This window comes from Amblyomma americanum, chromosome 5 (genome assembly GCF_052857255.1).
Source record: "Amblyomma americanum isolate KBUSLIRL-KWMA chromosome 5, ASM5285725v1, whole genome shotgun sequence".
In the NCBI taxonomy this organism is placed as follows: Eukaryota; Metazoa; Arthropoda; class Arachnida; order Ixodida; family Ixodidae; genus Amblyomma; species Amblyomma americanum.
This window is the reverse complement of record NC_135501.1, coordinates 74,928,481-74,948,520: the sequence shown is the minus strand read 5'-3', so window position 1 is coordinate 74,948,520 and position 20,040 is coordinate 74,928,481. Positions and strand designations below refer to the sequence as shown.

Here is a 20,040-nt window from a genome sequence, read left to right as displayed (position 1 = left end):
TCAGATAGCCAAGGGTTCTGTTTGCAGATGAAATAACATTAGTAACATGTTCCCGCCAAGTTAGATCATGACACACAGTGATACCTAAGTATTTGTATGAATGAACGTGCTCTATTGGATTGTTAGAAATTCTATAGGAAAAGGACAACGGATTAAGTCTGCGGTGAAACGAAATAAGCTTGCATTTGTTAGGGTTAAGTGTCATTAGCCAATCATCGCACCATTTTTCAATGCGGTTAAGATCATCCTGAAGGGCTTTTTGGTCGGAAGTGTTAGTTATTGAGTGGTAGATAACGCAGTCGTCGGCGAATAAACGAATATTGCATGATAGGCGTTCTGGCAAGTCATTTATGTATATTAAGAAGAAAAGAGGACCTAGGACCGAGCCCTGAGGTACGCCTGAGGTTACGGGGGCAGAAGGGGATGACTGGTTGTTAACAGCAACTGACTGAAAGCGACACGTTAGAAATGCTTCAATCCATTTTAAGATGTTAGGATGCAAGTTCAGCTGCGAAAGTTTTAGCATCAAACGTAGGTGGGAAACCTTGTCGAAGGCTTTAGCAAAGTCTAAAAAAATTGCGGCAGTCTGGATATTTAAGTCGAGGTTCGCATGCAGATCGTGAAGAAAGAGTGCTAATTGTGTGTTACAGGAATAGTTTTTGCGAAATCCATGTTGTGCTGGATGAAAGAAGTTGTTACCATCCAGGAACTGCATGATTTCTGAGTAGATGATATGCTCCATGATTTTACACGGTACACTTGTGAGCGAGATAGGACGGTAATTTAATGGTGAATTTTTGTTACCGGATTTGTAGACTGGAACGACCTTTCCCTTCTTCCAATCATCAGGTATGGTGCCTGTGGAAAGTGACTGAGCAAACAGTAACAATAAACATTCGGCAGAAATGCACTTTGTGTATTTTAAAAGGGTATCATACCTTAAAAAACGCAGTCTTTAATGCGAATTAATGACTGTGGGTAGCAAAATAGTAATATCGTGTATATAAAACAAGCCACGAGACAAAAGACAAAATTTATTGATTTACCTTTTTGCTACTGGCCGGTACACTTTTTGTTTCTGGTCCCAATGAGTGCAGAATGTGCTCTGATCTGTAAACGCAACGTTTCGCCAATCGTCGGCGGTCCATTGGAGATGGTCTTGAGCAAAGGCTAGCTTTTTTGCCCTGGCACTGTCGGCAAGTAGGGGCTTCTGCGCAGCTGTCCTGTTTCTGATTCCTGCTTCGCTTAGCCTTTGCCTAATTAATTCCTCTGACACATGAAGGCCGAGGGCGGCCTTTATTTCCCCCGCTGTGATGAACGGGTTGTCGTTGGCGCAGGCAACAATCTGCAAGTCTCCTTCTTCGCTTCTTTTCTGGTGAGACAGCGAGGAGCATCTCCAAGCCGTTCTTCGTCCCGGTAGGCACGTATTATTTTGCCCACAGAAGCTGGAGCCATTCCACTTCTTTAGCAATTTATATCAGCGATTCTCGCCTATTCACATTCCTATATTTCGAACTCTCTTCGTTTGAGGTATACGAGGTGGCATTTGAGCAGCTCCCAGTAGAAGCTCCCGCGAGTAGGACCTGTAAACCAGCTTCACTGTAGTCTCACAGCTGTCTTACAGCTTCGCCGCCGCGCTGAAGCCTAACTAACGCAGTGTGTTGACAACTTCCCCCCCTTTTTTTTTCTAGACGTGAAAAAAGCATTTACGTCAGCAGGTAGCAAAGGAACGAACCATGTTCTTTGGTTTTTCGCGTGATTGGTCGTGTTCTGTCTATCTTTATATTTTATTTCTTTGCTTCGTTGCTACGACGCTGATCTTCGAAATTTAAAATGCGAGCAAAACCATTCGCCTACTCACGCTGCCTATTCGTCTCAAGTGCGATAATGTGGGGTGACGTCCTCAAAAAAGGAACAGCCTAGCAGACGATGGGCCTAGCTAAGTGCGCTTTGTCCGCATGGGCTTAGCCTGAGACTGTTTCCAGCCTCGCCCCGTCATACGGCACTGACGCACGGAAAGGTCGCCGCTCCCGCACGCCAGTTAAAGATTTGGGCGCTTGTACGTATGCTTGTGGTGTAGTTTGGTGCAATCCAACAACCAATATATGTATGTAGAGCACAATCCGCCTGCCTTGTTCTGTGTTCTAATGCAAATAAAAAGATGTGGGATTTAATCGCTCATGAAAGCTTCCTAAAGCTGATTCATCGCACTGGATGCCATAACTGCATGACGGCCGCATGTATCTTTTTATGTCGCAATGGTTATTTAACTCTTCCTCCTCATAGCTAGCATTAAGGCTGCCTTGCTTAACACGCCACCTCGTCCATATGTTTTATCTTTTCTAACACAGATCCAATGTCATCAGACACGAGCGGATCCACACGGGCGAGCGCCCCTTCGTGTGCAGTGTGTGCCAAAAGAGGTTCTCACGGTTTTATCATCTCTCCCAACACCTACCGGTCCACACGGGGGAGAAGCCGTACAAGTGCCTTGACTGCGGACGGTCCTACACCCAAAGTTCCAGCTTGTCGCGTCACCGCAATTGCCGGCGAGCTCCTGCCGCCACTTGTCCGCCACTTCAGTGTCTCGTCTGCCTACTTATGTTTTCGCACGTGAACGACCTCGAGGCGCACTTCATGACGCACCGCGAGGAAGGACCCCAGGCCAGCTTCCATGCCACTGCGCAAGTGGTTCCCGATGCATGGCCAATCCCACACGTACGAGAGTGGGGAATGAATCAGCCGCCACCTTCTCAGGGCGCACTCTGGGATGGGCATTCGTAGCTTCAAGGATCTGAGGCGCCTTGCATGTGTGCTTTTACCATATTTCCTCTGGAACGTCTAGCAAGGATGACGGAGGTCTACGGGCACTCACGAAAAAGGCAGATAAGAATTGCATTAGTTGCATGGCCCTCCTGACCAAGATAAATAAAAATCTACAGTAGAATGAAGGCTGCTATTTCCTTCTATGGTACGGGAGTAATTCCGGACGAGTGTGGACAGCACTTCGAAGCACCGGTCGGGTAAGGGCAATATCCGAAACAGCACACGCAATTGGCCTGAAGTTGCAATCATTTTGGCACAGGCCGGCCCAACAAAGAAGCAGGATTGAACCACCCTGTTGCAATATTACGCCAATTCCCTGTGCTGCTTTGGATGCATTCCGTAGATAAGCATCGGCAATAGACGTGAGGAAATACGGAGGGGCTACGGAAACCGTTGCAGAAGCCCTATCTGAGGGACCGCGCCTGTTAGCGAGATAGGCGCAGTGTTACCGAGATACGTCGTCGAGATACGAGCATTTCTGTTGTGCGCGGCGTTTTCCAGAATTTATCCGCGTACACGGCTTTTCATTTATGCGGTGGCAGGCTTTCTGGTTGGGCGCGTTAGCACGCATGAGCCTTTTTACTAGTATGCATTAAGGTTGCAAATCCTTAGCATGGCACAACTTTGTACGCTCGCTTTGCAATGGTTTCCGAGGGATCAATCTGTGGCCTGTCTCTGTGGCGAAAAATATGCGCGCTGTGTTTCATCTTGCAAACAGAGCTAAACAGTGGGACGTATTTACTGCACGGCGCGAAATTTTTTCGCGAGTCACGGCTCTGAACTGAATCAGTCTCTTATACTCGTATACCCCTCATTTCGTGACTTCACATACCTCGATCTAGGAACATAGCGTCCGATAGTGCTGCCAGGCAGTTTTGCTGTTCTTTTCGTGGTTCTTCCACTTTGGCTACGTCAGATGTTACGCATGCATGACTGCGAACAATCTTATGCCTCGTAGGATGTTTTTTAAACATCTGAAATGCATATTTCATGACCAGGCTAGAGAGATCCATAGAGTGGTTAAAAAATTATATGCATGGTTTCCGGTGGCCTACTTGGGTAGCTGCATTTTTAAGGAAAGTTGTCTTAGTGCGATAGCTAGGAAGAGTATTGTTACTCAAGCATATATACATATAATCATTTATAATTGTAAATTGACGCAAAAATAAGGACGAATAAAGAAGTTTTCAGACACCCATGGCTACATACGCCTAATTTCTTCTTGCTGGTTGTAAAAGTTGTGAATCGGCGTGATGGCGGCTTAGCTCTGCAGATTGGAACCCACAAGGCTTGTAAGACAGACGCACTCGGAGGTGTAGTACACAGACAAGCGCTCAATATAACTCGGCAGGACGCGCCAACTATATAAAGTGGCCGGGGAAGAACAAGCAAAAAGAGCTGAAGAATCTTCGATGGTACTTTCGGGACGTCCATAAAAAAGAACTCGAGCTCCATGTTGCGAAAAGCCCCCGTGGTATGGTTCACGTAAACGGTTCCTTTCTCGATCCTTTTTATTTTCACAAATATCATTCACTACTTACTTTTGTGTGCGGTTACGGATAATTACAGTATATTGCTTTTCTTGACAAGAGTCAACATCCTCACGACTTGTAAAATAATGCCTTGCATTTTGCTCTGAAACAGACACTTGTACAGCTACCAGAGTAAAACGTCTTTATCGGGTGCTTTGTGCTCTGAGCTGAGGCACGCTATTTACGTTCAATGGGGAAATAAATTCGGCGGCCAAACGGCTCCGGTGTCGTTTAAGCTCAGCGTTGGCAGCGTAGTCGAACCGGTCACTTAGAACATCCTGAATATGCAGCACGTCCTCCAGCGCATGACTCGCACTCAGGCGTTGCTAGTCGTCGACATCTGGAGCAGCAGCATGCACACTTTCTGATTGCGTTTGTAGCAGGGCTTGTACTCGGTGCGCCCCGGGAACTGCTCCAGGGCCTTGCGGGACATCAGCGAGTACAGGTGCCACAACGAGCAACTCTGTTCCTTCTGCGCCGAAGCGAAGCACACAGGAGTTGGAACAATGCGTGAGATAATCTGGCGACCGCAGCATTTGTTTTCCACAAGCTCTTTGGAAATCAAGTAACATGCCATCAGCTAATGCTCTCGAGTGCAAAACCTCGTGTACAGTTTAACTCGGCTGCGGCCTCTATGAGGCTTGGTGCTGCCATCTAGTGATGTTCTGCAACATAAGAATGCCGAAAAATGCGCTCACAATCTCACCGTTCAGAGAATTATTTGCTGTCCTCGCTAACGAAAGAAGAGGAGCTCGACTGCGATATGGAAGTGGAAATTTTCCATAAAAAAAGCAGCACTGCCAGCTGCAGCCCCTTTTCAGACATCCTGACGGCTCACCACGCACGTGGTGTGTGTACAATCAGCGTGAGGGCAAAACGCTAACAGAAAAACATTGCCTTCAGAACAAGAAGAAAAAAATATTTGCTGCTCGCGGCAAAGTACCAGCAACACCTATATTAACTCTTCCACGGATCTCTTCGCACAATAAAAAAGGCAGTTTAATGCAACAGAGTCAAAACTCGATTTAATCAACTGAAGAGCAGCCGCGTTCGTTTAATCGAGAAATTCGTAAAATCAAGAAAAACATTTTTTCGTCCTATGGAAGTTAACATCATAATGTAGCGGCACATAAAAGCTATCGCGGCGCCCTGTTTGCCGTTAACCCGCGCCTGCGCGTATGGATGGATGGGTGGATAAGGCTGATCCCTTTAAATGGGGCCGTGGTTCAAGCCACCTAGCCATGACTTGTGAAATTTTACTCTTGTCTTGATTTTAGCCACCAATCAGATAACCTTCGCTTGGTTACTTCTACCCGCTTAAAATCTACGTTCCCTTCACTGTCCTTAAACCCCAATGCTTTGGATAAATCAGGCCCACTGCTTTCCACTCTAGGGTGAAGCACTTTACAGAAAAGTATCAAGTGTTCAGCCGTTTCCTCCTCCATTCCGCACGCAACGCACAACGTGTCTATCTCGTGGTACCTGACTCTATATGTCTTAGTAAAACTCCCGCCCTGGCCTCAAACAACAAAGAGCTTCCCGTACAATTATCATAGATATTTTCTTTGGCAATTTCCTGCTTAAAGGTTCTGCATGGTCGCAGTGCCGATTTCGTCAGCATCCCCGTTTTCCACAGGGTATGAAATGTGATGAAAGCGCCATCTGGAAAACGTTTTCGAAACCAAAGGTGAGAAGCGTTGCCGACTGCTGAGTCCGTTGTTCTGCGCAGCGGTGGAGGTTAAAGCCCTCTCGAAACAAAAAGAGGACCTTGGCTTGGGCTCGTAGATGTTGCTGCTGGCACGCTGCCAGCAGACTTCCATACATCATGGGCGAAATAAGGAAGAAATCACCTCTTTATTTATCCATTTCTTCTCGAAAAAACTTCGTTAAATCGGGTTTATAGTCGTTTGTTTATTTCGTGTTCATTAGAACATTTATCCATGTGGGTACTTTCCAGGGATTCACATTTTGTTCGTTACATCAATAACGTCCTAAAAGAGGGTTTCGTTAAATCGAGGTGTAACTGTATTAGCCTTCCTTATGTGGAATCTTTTTGTTTTGATGCTCCCATCTCAACTGTTTTCTTTCTCGTTTTCAACGATGCTGTTATTACATAGCGTCCTAATTGGTTAAAGGGACACCCAAACCGAAGTGAACTTTGCTTGTTTAGATAAATTGCGGTGTTCTAATGACACTGGGGCAAACTGCACTGAAAATGGAGATCGTATAAGCTAAGAAAGATGAACAACATAAATACATGCATCGGTATAGCGACGACTTTACCCGCAAGGAAAAGAGGTGGCTTTTGTGAGCATTCGAGTCCCGCTTAATAGCTTTGCGTCAACCGTATAGGGTACGCTTTTTTTAATTTCTACTCGCAACCGATTAGGGTGACACCTTGCCGCGGGTTCTTAGCCGCCCTTACCCCGATAACGAAAGTTGGGGAATCTGGCCGAGCCTTCTCAATGGGCGTGCCTAAGTGACTTCTACCGAATGGACTGCGGCGTATTTCAGTCCCAACCTGTTTTCTTTCTTTTTCCTGGCGTGTCGGCGTTTATTTGTGTATTTATTTTATTTATTTACAGCATACCCTGCAGCGCCTAAACATTAAGCCAGGAGAGTGGACACAAATAATGAAAACAATGCAAAGAAACAGTCAAAGAGTCAATATATAAAAGATGAAAGAGACATTAGCAATTTTAGAACCTGTTATACAATCCGCAAGAACAACGCAGTGCATGGAATATGCAAATATTTACAAATTATGGAGAAGTTGAGCGAAGTGGACACCGTCAGCTGTGACAACCTCTTCTGGTAAAGTGTTCCATTCAAATATCGTTTTTGCGAAGAAAGAGAATTTCATGTATTTTGTGTGACATTTATTTATCTGATTTTACAGCCTTGATCCCTCCTGCTTGAGAGGTAGTGAGGGCGGGGGGGCTAGATATATTTAAATTTGTCGATACGAGTTATTACAGATTGCATGAATTGGATGCAGCCGGTTTTCCTTCCGCCTTCTGACAAGATCTCGAGGTTCGATTCCAATGCTAGACTTCATTCGTGTGACACTATAGCTTCCCGAGATTACTGTTTTACTATGACTTTATAGGAGAGAAAAGTAGAATCATTCATATACGGTGATATCTTCGGGGTTAATGCAGCTCGCTTAAACAGTATTGCGGGGCAGTGAGTAGCAATGGAATACCGATCAATCATGCGCTTTTTCTAGTAATCATAGTTTCGCAGCCGCTTTAAGACAGGAAGTGCATGTATATGAAGCGGCGTACTGGCACAGGTAGGTGAGGAATCCGACCAGGGCGTCGATGGACACCATCCTCCGGACTGCCAGCGCCACCGTGTCGTCCAGGAAGAGCGCCCTGGTGGTCTCGGGCAGGACGGAATTGTTGTGCAGCAGCTGACTCGTCAACAGCGCAATGTTTTCCGTGTCGTACTGGACGCGGAAGTAGGAGTCCGTGCCCATGTTCAGCAGCAGCCATAACGATGTCAGGTCTGGAGGCAGCCTGCAAAACGCGAACGTCGGAAGATTTGCTGCGCCATTGGTTCGTTTCCCCTGCTCTGCGAGTTGTAGCAGTGATCGATGCGCGTGTAGTCGGCCACAACACGTTCCTTGGTTCTCTCTTTTCTACATTGCGTCACTCTACTCCCGACACGCTCTTAACACTAACACTGCTGCGGTGCCTCTGTCGTTCTGAAAGAGTTTGCTTCAGAATCTTTGCAATGGTCGGTCCATCTCCCGAAAGAGTTTGCTTCAGAATCTTTGCAATGGTCGGTCCATCTCCCGTTTTTATCGGACTGGTAGAGGCACTTGTAGGTATCCGCTATGTTGTGGCGGTGCCGACATTTGTATGTATTCCAATTTTATCTGAATTTTTACTTCGATTTGCTATCTAGCCCGATCAAAACGGATGACAGAATTTTTTGTCGCGCATCTGTCGCGCGACACAATTTTGTGTCGCAAGACAAGCTGTCTTGTCGTGCCATGTGTCGTGCGACAAGCTTCGTGTCGTGGGTTCTTTCGCGCGACAAAGTTGTTTGTAGTGGGTTCTGCCGCACGACAGACATCTTTCCTGCATTTTGTCGTGCGAAGAAGGTCCCTGTCGCAGCATTTGTCGCGCGACAGGTTTCTGTCGCAGGTACTGTCGCGCGACAGAGGGACTAGTGCCGCGCAACAGAGATTGCGTGCCTCAGCAAAGTTGCCTGTCGTGGGTTCAGTCGCGCGACAGACTTCTATCGCGCCTCTTTTCACGCGACAAAAGTACCTGTCGTGGGATATGCCGCGCGACAGATACCTGTCGTGGGATATGCCGCGCGACAGATACCTGTCGTGGGATGAGTCGCGCGACAGATACCTGTCGTGGATTGTGCCGCGCGATAGATACCTATCGTGGGATGTGTCATACGACAGATTCCTGGTGAGGGTAATTATTTTACTGCAGAATTCTAGAAATACTGTCATGCGTTCGTGTGACAGCGATAGGATCAAATTGACAAAAGATGCTTCAAAGCGCGTTCACTGTGGCGAGTCGCGAAGAGGATGCGAGGTGCTCTGGTCTGTTGGTGACGGGCACCGAGCGAAATGAAGTGCTCATTCACATTGGCGAATCGAGTATTCAACTCGCTTCCCGCGACCTGGCTCTCTCACCGAACGAGAATTGGCTTAGAGGAGAGGCACTGCTCGAGCACTCACCTAATTCCCTTCTGTTCCCACAAGACAATGTGATGAAAGTAGTGCATGCTCAAGAGTATAATGCGGCTTTGAAAGCCCAAAAAGCTGTATACACAAGCGACGAAGCCAGCGGTGCCTGCGTATCCGCACGCGCTTGCGGTGGCGGCATGTAGCTGCAGCCACGACAGCGCCTGCACACCAATCGGTGTGCGCAAGTCGAATGGCGCTACTGAAAGTCAGTGTCCTCATGGCTTCTGTGACATGTTCAAGCCATGTAACATAATGTACCGCTACTACTACATGCGCAGAAAAAACCAAGGACACTTCTATGCGTCGCGGAAACGAATGTCGTTAGTCGTCAATTAGGGAAAATTACTCGCCATAACCATCCGGCTACACAAAGGCAGCATGTGTGTACATGCACGCAGTACTCTGTATAAATGTTCAAAGCAACCCCGATATCATTTTTCCGCGCGTTTCAGTTTTAAGAGCGTCAGCTCTTACTACTTACGTTTGTCAAGGACACGTCTGTCTGCAGGGAAGGTCAAATTAGCCAAGGCAGTTACCACACTATATCACATAGCAACAGCGGGCGCGTAGAGCCTCAGTTGTCACAGATACCTTCGATCCGTTTTACATATGCCAGTATAGCGGCTATCGAAGTGGAACCCCGGGGACCCCCATTTGCATCAAATTTGGGGGCCGCCCGTTTGACGCATAACGATCGAAGTGGTGTCATTTGACTTGTCATGTTCCTGAGGATAAAATAAATAAATATTTAGATGAAGCCCAAAATATGTGTGGGATTCGCACCGACGACCTTTTCGCCCCCAAACTGTGCATTCCGGGGACTTCCAGACAGCCATAAGGCCTAATCGTTTGTCGCAGAGGGTTCCGGATGCGGTCAAACAATTCATCTTGTTGTAATGCACACGTTTATAAAATTCGTTAAGTGATATATAAGGAGGAAACATACCGGATTTAGCGAAGGTGGCTGTAAATCGCAATAGTAGTGCAAAATCTTTTATGTAGATGACGCTGCTTGTATCTTAGAACGAATGTTTCCGAAACGAAATGCCCTCAGATGTTTGTATTTTGTCTTCTCCACGTTTGCTGAGCACCCCGATCTAGGACCCCGATCTAAACACTTGAAGCTCTCGTAGCTAACGCTCTTAAGTCCAACGCTGATGCAGTGTTGGCGGAGAATTTTTTTTAGCGGCAGTGACGTGGTGCTTATCATAAAATAGCAAAGCAAAAAAAAAATACTTTACGATATCGTTCATTGCCTTCACTGAACATTTCATGACGGTGACACGAAAATGTCGCTAAATATAGACAGCAGCGTATGCAGCCGAAGGTGAAATGTGGCGGCCGGCGAGTATGAACCGATTTGATTCTCGGTCGAAATGAGAATAAAGTCTTGGGACTGACATCAACCGCGCGCTTTAAAGAGTTTCACCTGCTTTGACACAGTCTAGCTCCTGTGCACCCGCGCTCGGTCCTCTAAACTACTCTGGTCCCAGTGTGACTGTGTGCTATGACAATCTGAGCGAAAAGGAGGATGTCTGGAGGTTTTGATGTGCACCACGGCCATACAGTTGAGCGACATGATAACGTACGGGCGCGGCATGCCAGCCTGAATACCGGCCGCCAGCGTCAGAAAAATGCGACAGTAATGTTTGTTCAAGTCCATACTAAGCCGTCGGATGGAGTATCGTTGGCCAATATCGAGTCGTTGGTAGAAGCGATAACAGGAATACAAACAAATGTCTCCCCACGGCGCCTTTAATTGCTGCTGCTCAATCGCGGCTTTCCTGGCCTCAGCTGGCTCCGCTCCTGAAGGTGTCGCGGAAACCGAGCATATCTTTGTTTTACTATGAGACGAGGTTCACAGTAAAACGATGACGAGAGCAGCACCTCAGCGCTAGCCAGTTTCGAAGTGCACTCAGCTGCTGCATCGACGCGAAACCGGCTAGGCTTAGCGACGACTAGGGCAGCCAGGGGTTAGCGCGTAGTTCATTGCCCGGCGCGCCCGCGGGCGGCGTCGTTCCCGAAAGCTCGCCTCGCTCACTCCCGCTGGCTCACTGATTGGCTCAACAGCTTGCGGCCTTCACTCGGAAGGCTGGAAAATCGAGAAGCGAGCGACTGGCGCTGCGACTGAGCGATACTTGATGCCCACGTTTGCACTACTGGTGAACAACCTTTAACGCACATATGGTTGGGTTATCGGCTGCGTTGCGGCGAGTCTTAGTTAAGATCGTCCGCGACGCCATCGTCACCGTCCGTGACGCACAGGCTGAGAACTTCAATTCCAGTACGTGCCGAAACAACACGCCTTCTTCGATGCGCTTGTGGGCTCTTGCTTGTTAAACTACACGCGATCAGGATGCGGCGAGTGCTAGCCGCTGTTGCATATTAGCTAAAGTGAGACGCAAGTATCGACGTAGTTTCGTAACGCAGTTGATATCAAAGCACTCCGCTTGTACTGGTCGCCGATAAGCTGTAAAGTTTCATGATCTCCGGTGAGCGTGCCAGTGTCGCTCGCGCAAATTAATGCATAGCAGCTACTCTCCATCGTGCCAATTGCGTTGAACTTATCCACGATATTCGCCAGCTTGAGATACGGCGCTTTTATTCGCTGTTTTTGTCGCAACTTAGTGATTTTACCTGGCATAAAACGAAATTGCCTTCTGTCAACACCGTCGTCTGCTCCGTCGTCTGCTCCGTCGTCTGCTAGGCATCCGGGTCACTTCAGGGGATCACAGGATCGCAGCTTCTACAAACCACATACCAGAAAAAGTAACTGAAAGCGCTTTAGTCTTCTTAAATAATATAAAAATAATTTAAAATAAATGCAATGTCTTTGTTGTGAAGATAATATAAGTATTCATGGTTTAAAAAACTAATCTTTTTGTCGGTTGCAAATTTTCACCGACACGAAAGCGCAGCCGTCGGCGGCATTGCAGCGCAACCGATACGTTGTGTTTTGTATTATTTGCCTCTTTGAGGCATTGCTTGAATACTTGTACGGTGGACAAGTGTGAAGAACTCATTCAATAGGAAGGTGAGCAGGAGTGTGTTTTGGAAGCCAACGACCAGGATTTCGGCCTGTCAACATTGGCGAGTTTCAACGGGTAAGCCATGAAGAAAGAGTGCTGCGACGTCTTTTCATCTGTTAGGGGAACGAAGACTCCTGCGCCGTTTTACTAAGCCTGGATGAATCGCATGGCCGGTGAGTCCCGCTCTGCGTTTCTTTGCTAATGATCTGTATTCACACGCGCTATTTGTATGCGGCTATATAGGGATGTGAGTGGAGGCAGTCTGCCTGCGGTTGCCGCAGCTACAATGCGGCGCCAAAAAAGCAGGGCTTATATCCTGCATGACAAGTGTTGTTCTCATTGTCTATATGTGCATTTATTACTCGCTTGCCGTGGTAAATAAAAATGGCACCAGATATCACAACAGAGTTACGCTTTCGCTTGCTAGCGCTTCGACACTCGGTGCAAAAGCATGGATTTGCACTGCGTAGAAGACGATGAGCGAGAAGTGCCGCGTGGCGGAGCGCTCGCGCTTGGCCAGCTGCGATCAGACACCGCACTATTTTGCTCAGGGTTAGTACTCATCGGATTAGTGCTTGTGCCTTAATATGCGTCATACTAAATTATGATACAGTGATCGCATGCGAAAGGCTAGTTCATATTCATCGCCTTGTAATTTGTAAACTTGTCTGTGCTTCCCCAGTGGAACAGGATTTGAGGCAGTGTTATGTCAAAGTTAGATCAATCTTGTTTCTCCTGAGCTGTAAACTTTGATGCTTCCTCTCCTTCTGAGCACTGCGAGCTGTCGGAGATGCAACTGCACAATTATTTAGGATTTCTACCTTTTTGCTATAGCCCTCGCTTTTGCGGCCCGCATTCAAGTCGTTCGCCATTGTCGATGGTTTTTTTGTTACTTATTTTCGCTTTGTTATTTATTCTTGGTTGCGTGCCATCAGCTGTGGTGCCGGCGATTCTCCGAGCTCGGAACTCTTCCCAGGCACGGGATCCTACCCACAGACCTCCCTTCGCCGCACTCACGAGTGTTCTTTGGTATTTTTTGTTTCTCTTGCCTTTACTTGCATTGCCAGTCGACAAATTTGTGCAGCTTTTAATTGTATGCAGATTTGTTAAATGCGCTAGCAATTTTTCTATGATGCCAAGCTGTGCTGTGAGGTATCAAGCTTCCTGCTAGTGAAGGCATGCTTTTTTCAATTCTCTCTTCTCATTTAACCAAGGCAGACTGGTTGTAACTTTCAATTTAATACCTAGACATTGGTGCAAGACACCATGATAGGAATTAATGAAAACCTGCACATCCTATATTCAAATTGGTGTGCGGTATTTCAGCCAGCTCATCTTTCAGTGTGGTTATAACAGTCATTGTGAGTCTTCTCAAAGAATGTATATGGGTGCATTACATAAAATCTGTTCATTTGTTTTGTAATGGGCTAGCTCATTGGTTTTTATTTACTTACATTACGTCTAAGTTTAGTTTTTAAAGCAGTAGATGATTTCCTCTCTTGTCATTCATGACATGGCTACAGCCACTGACAGCTGTTGCTCTTGATGTATTTATTTGCAGTTGCCAGCGGCCAGCATCTATTGGGACATGCGTGCTTCCTGCCTTTGGCTGTGTCATCCCTCCAGATCCGTTCATGGTAGTTATTCTTTTTCAGTGATGCATATCTTAGCTGCCTATTTAGAAAAATATTTTCAATATAGGCTTGCAGCTAGGTTTAGAAATGCATGAAACTCTACATGCACTTCACAGCAGTGCCTCAGCTTATAATTACCGGAACTGTGGACTTGTACAAAATATAGTCGCTGATGTAGCTCTTGACGCAGCTGCTGTTAACATAAACGTGCTTTGACATTGCACACCTGTTGCCTGGTATGCATATGTGTCCTCGAAAAGGACCTATATGTTCATTTATCCCTTTAAAAACATTGTGCTCTACAATGATGGTTTACCAGTATTTCTGATACAGAGACCAAATTGTCAGTCAGTAATGTAACATTGCACGATGACACCAATCCTTGTATGATATAGCATCCTTGCAATGCACTGGGCAAGCTGCTGTCAGCACAGATTTATTGCTGGTTTATTGCCATAGCATATGGTTATATTGCACAGTTTGTACCTCTACCTTCTTAAAGCTTTATACTTTAAAAATTTAAAATTAGTTGAAGGAAAATTCAAGGAAATGTAACAGTAACTGTCTCACATTTTGGTGGACACTTGAACCGTGATATACGGGAGGGATATAGAAGGGAAGTAATGAAGAGCTGATGACCATGTTAGATGCCCCTCTTTAGTTAAACATACCTCGCAATTAACACATTTGGTCCAAAACAAACATGGGACTTGCACGTTCACAAGCACCCTCATGTCAGTAAAACAAAGTGCCAATGTTGCCGTACTTTAGAGCTTTGCTCCTAAAAGCGCAGCTGACTGCTGCTCAAAGTTGAGAGCAAATGTATGTCTAATTTTCCTCATGTGCAGTCTGCGGTGCTGGTGCCATTTGCAATGGTGATTGACATTGAGTTGCATGATGCTCAGTCTGTTCCTGGAGTTAGTGATTTTGTCTGTCATGTGAATGTGCTGTTAAAATTAGTGCAAAACAATGGTTCTCTAGTTCATTTTAGGTAACTGTGTCCTGTGCCACATGCTACCACCCATTTTCCTCAAATTTCCTAATCTCATTTAGCCATCTGATTGCCACCCATTCATGCATTCACCTACTCTTGGAATCCTCCCAGTGTTTTAGTCTGGTATTGCTTATATCTTCTCTGCATTACACATGCATTGCACTTCCTCTTTTTTGATTTAGTCAAGAGATCTCTGTTCCTGTTTCTTGCATAAGCATGAGAGGTGACTCAAGTGCACCATCTAGGCTTGTGATGCAATGTGTAGGGCGCTTCGTTTTTGGGTGAAACCTGGTTACTCCCTACTGTTGCATCAAAAAAGATTCTTAAAGATCAGGTTCAACCCAATTTCTGTGCAAATGTGCCTGTAAGAAAGTGTGGTTTGAAGGTGCACAAAGGCAAAGAACTGCTGTAGTGTAGTTTAAGGGAGGAAACAGCGCAATGAAACACGGACACACGAAGAACGGAAACACACGAGCGCTGACTCACAACTGAAATTTATTTTGAAGAAAAGATGCTTAAATAGGAGACATGCGAGGGTGCTTAACAGGGCTGCTGCAGCGATAACCGCCAATCAGTGTGGTCGCGTCACAAAATTTCAAAAACAGCAACGAAAGAAGTAAGTGATAAAAAACGGTGTAAAGGGCCGCAAAAAGGTGGTCAGGTGACAGTAACAATAACAAGACCAATGCGGCCAGGACAACGCTGGACAGCATGCATCAGCAAGCTCGAAAAAAAAGCACGAAACAGTAAATAAATATTGATCATTTTCATTTCAATTCTAGTGGTTTTGTGCACGAATTACTCTGGAATGCACAAAGCTTGTGTTGACAGGCGACCATTAACAAGCTGTGCATTTTCGTGCATAGCGTACTCCAGAACACAAATCCTGCGTTAATCGACAGGTGACAGTAACGACTGTTACACAGTGTACTCGCACTACAAAAGACACACTACAGAAGACAAGGCAAACTACAGAAGACAAGACAGACTACAGAAGACAAGACAGACTCCAGAAGACAAGACAGACTACAGAAGTCAAGACAGACTACAAAAGAGAGGACAAACTACAAAAGACAGACTATAAAAGACAAGACAGACTACAGAAGACAGGACTACAAAAGACAAGACAGACTACAGAAGACAAGACAGACTACACAAGACATGCCCAAAATACGACAAGACTACAGAAATTTTTTGTCTTAGAATCCTGTAGAGCGTTTTGACTGGGAGGGTACCGGGAAAGCTGTGGGCTGGTTGTGATGGCGTCACAAGTTCACGTGACTTCCCCCTAGAAGTTAGGGTGGCCCATGAGGGCAGTTTACGATACCTCACAAGGCCACGTGCCCTCTTTTCACCAATATGCGAATAGCGCCGCGGATATCGGCTGGATTTTGGTGCAAAGACAACTGTATTGCTATCTCATTAATTAATAAAGCTACATTGGCAGCTTATCATAGTGTGACAGCAAAATATGTAAATTTTACTGGAAAGAGAGCGCTGATGAGCCAACATATAGCGTAAACGTGAAGTGCGAGTGGCAACATTGTTCACAAATTCCTGCAAGTGCACCTGGCTGCCGAAGCACCTCGACCGCAAGGAAAGTCTGTCGACTTAGTTCTGGCACTAAAATGGCACTAACATCATGACATTTTTGCGTCTAGGTCGCTTTTCGGCCCTCCTGGAGACTTGTGTTCCTGGCAGAGACGCAGCGTGTACCTGCGATTTTGCTCCAGTCGCTGACATTGGTTCTGCCGTTGGCTCCCTCCAGCAGCGCCTCGAGGCCCGATGTCCGCACCTCGAGCCTCAGTATCTGCACCACGCCCATGACGGTGGCGCCGACGAGTGATACGCACGTCAGCAGGGCCACGAAGACGATCAGCTTCTCCTGGAAATCGTCCGTCATCTCTGCGCCAAGGAAACGTTAGATGGAGCTTACGTGTCACGTAGACTCGTAAAGAACAGGATTCTTAGATGCTGTCTATCACTGGTGTAAAAAGCGTCTGTCAGTTCCGACATCATCCAAGACTATCAGCAGCTGCTTCTACTTCAAGCCCTATTCATGTTAACTATTCAATTCCAGGACTGTCGCGGTGACTAAAACAGCGGTGCAAATGGTAGCACCATCGAGGTAGTCTTGCTATAGTAATCCCGATTAACGTTTTGAAAAATTTCATGCTCTGCGTGCCGGAAAAAATGTTTACACTCAACTAAAATGCATCAGTCGCTGTAAAAGGCTGAGAACAAGATCGGCCAATTGTTATATGCGCATGCATAAGCGCGAAACATTTATCCTGTCCCATACTTAGAGCCAGCTCCTGTCTTTGTCCCCATAAAGCATCTCTTTTCTCACTTCCTAATCATCTGCGCGTTTCCTACAAACATCTTATTCATTTACGGACACACTGCTGTCCATGGTTAAGTCCAAGCAGGAAAACCATTTAAACGGCAATTTATAAAGCAAACAAAATGCAGCAAAATATAGAGCAATTCATAACATAAACGGCACTTACAACACAGAGTTTTCAGCGTAATAAAGCCTAGAAACTTACGAGGAGTTTTGAGGTGTAATGCAAAAAGTACAGAAAAATTGCAGGGCAGCTGTCAACATAGAAGGCACTTTGAACAAGCGAGAAGCTGAAGTCCAACTAAAACTTGCAATTCATAAGGGGCAGCGAGGCGTAGCACAATGCAGGAACTCAAGCCCTAGTTCATGGACGTATAGTTAGACTTGAAGAAACAGTTCCATTCAGCGGCGGCAATGCGCCTACGTTTGCAGCGATTGCAGATTTATGGCCACATAACACACTTACCGCTATCCGTTTTACACCAATAATGTGGCACAGTTTCTTTGGAGCCTTAAGTACAAAGGACCTCCTCATGCGTCCCATGTGTAGGTAATGTCAAACAAAAAGCGGAAAGGACACCTGCGAACTGAGAACAGTCGTGCAAAAATAATAGGTGTTGAACAGTATATACAGGCCTTGCCCAATAGAACTGGCGGCATTGCGGTATCGCTGACATAGAAGTGAATCTCAACGGTGCAAGTATATAGTCTCCGTAAATCGATTCATTTCGTTTTAGTGAAAATTCATTAAAGGTCCTGTTCGCGGGAAAAATCCCGGGATATGTAAAGAAAAGTAGCTGACCAACCTACCACCTACCTCACGTGACCTTGGAACATCACAACCGGGCCAGCAGATTGTGAGCTCCCCACTGTGGTAGGTGGCAGTTATATTATTGATTGGCCGCGAGAGGTCGCTCGGGAAGAGCTACCTGGTTTTTACAAGCACACCGGGTTACTGCATTTGAAGCAGCCACCTGCTTCGGTACTCATCATCATCATCATTAACATCATCATCGCCCACTACAGGACCAAGGCCTCTACACTTAACCCGGTCCTTTGCCAGCTGCACCCGCCGTATCCTCGCACATTTAATCTCATCGCCACTGCGGCAGGATTGCGGACTCCCTGCGACCTGTTAATGTGAAGTAGAAAATGATCAAATCCTGATATATGGACATGTGAGCACAACCTCGTCGACAAGAGAGTACATGTGCGGTGGGGATATCGAATGCTATCGCATTGTAGACCTCAGGGTGGTTTAAACTTTGTGTGATGATGAAAGAAAGAACAGTGTCCGTGCCTGCTAAATGATACGCAAAGAGATCCCCATGCCACTGAAATGACCCGTTAACATTGTCGCGTCATACATTTGAGGCGTAGCTGAAGTATACAGCGGCATTGTTCGTGGTTCTTTTGACGCCGATAGTACAGTCATCCACACGCTCGACCGCACGTCGTAGCGCTCGAGCGGAGCACCGGGGTACGGCTCGAAACAAGACCTTATTGAGCATGCACATTGCCATAAATCGCGTTTAAAACTCATCATGTGTTTAAAAGCAATATGGGGCTCGCCAGGCTGAGGTCACTGTCATAAATGGACACGAGGACTAGCCGTTCGAGTGTTCTAGACAGGTGTGTGGACGGCTGCACATTGAATGCTGGGCGAGTGGATTACCGTACTACCGATTAGTTCTGCGCGTTTCGTTGGTGCCTACGGTAGAGAAGGAAGGAAGGAAGGAAGGCCTCAGACGTTGCTGGCACATACCCACTACGGGGGAGTGGCCAAGACACAGGCGGTTAATTACTGGATACAGGAAAGTTTTGACGGGAAAAGGAGTGGTAATAGTATGTAGTCTGAGAGATTGGAAGAGGGAAGGAAAGGGGTCCATTTAACTGCCCCCCTGCAGAGAAACTGCCTCGGGTCAATACCTTTCTCGCTGATCTCGTCCTCGTCGACGTCAGCGTGAACCATCCCGGATCCTGGTCTGCAGCACTCCGCATTGAGACAGTGCGCAGACGGCTGCTTTTCTTCCTCCACCGCTGCGTGTCAGTTTCTCGTGCACCGCAGTTGTTGTTGATAATGGTGATGATTAAAACAATCTTAATCTGACCGAAAACTGGTGGTCCGTCGCCCTATTCCCCCAATCCGCTGTATCTTGCAGCCAATGGCCGGCGATATGGATGGAAACGCTGGAAAAAGACACGTTTACTGTGTTGTTATTGAATTAAAGGAGTACAGACATCAAAATTATGCTTGCGTGGTTTCTTCTTTCAAATGATGCGCTAGACATTAGTATACATAGACAGAGACATAAACACACACATAGACAGGCAGTGTAGAACGGCAAGTCTGAAAATTATCCACTGAAAAAACAAAACCAATGTTCAACAGTCTCGCAAGGGAACAGCAATTCCCAATTGGTAGCGATGTGCTGGAAGCAGTAGGGGAACACGTCTACTTATAGGGGAGGTAGTCGCCGCCGATCCGGATCATGAGAAGGAAATAACTGGAATAATAAGGATGGGAACACGTCTACTTATAGGGGAGGTAGTCGCCGCCGATCCGGATCATGAGAAGGAAATAACTGGAATAATAAGGATGGGGTGGAGCGCACGTGTCAGGTTGTCTCAGATCATGCATGGCAGTTTACCAATATCCCTCAAGAGAAATGTATAAAACAGCTGCATTTTACCGGTACTCACCTATGGTGGAGGTAGTTGGAGGCTAACTAAAAGGGTTCAGCTCAAGGACACAGCAGTGAGCTACGGAAAGAAAAAATGATAGGAGAAACGGTAAGAGACCGGAAGCGGGCAGAGTGGTTGAGGAAACAAACGCCAGTTAATGACATCCTAGTCGAAATCAAGGAGAAATCGGCTCCCATTTGCTTCACATACAAAAACTGGAGGTAAGATCGAAGGATGACTCGATTTTATGCAGTGTCGGACATTTTTTAGTTGCTAAAA

The 20,040-nt window shown here is 46.4% G+C and overlaps 2 long non-coding RNA genes across 2 annotated transcripts; one reads left to right on the top strand and one right to left on the bottom strand.

Annotated features, from left to right (window-relative positions):
- Positions 1–4,385: 4,385 nt before the first annotated feature.
- Positions 4,386–19,103, bottom strand: LOC144134820 (uncharacterized). The gene is made up of 4 exons (XR_013315265.1): positions 19,006–19,103; positions 16,449–16,637; positions 7,646–7,879; positions 4,386–4,830 (listed from the first exon to the last, which is right to left on the bottom strand). It is a non-coding gene; the product is annotated as an uncharacterized LOC144134820 (long non-coding RNA).
- On the top strand, positions 11,988–13,725 carry LOC144134819 (uncharacterized). The gene is made up of 3 exons (XR_013315264.1): positions 11,988–12,277; positions 13,040–13,133; positions 13,666–13,725. It is a non-coding gene; the product is annotated as an uncharacterized LOC144134819 (long non-coding RNA).
- Positions 19,104–20,040: the final 937 nt, after the last annotated feature.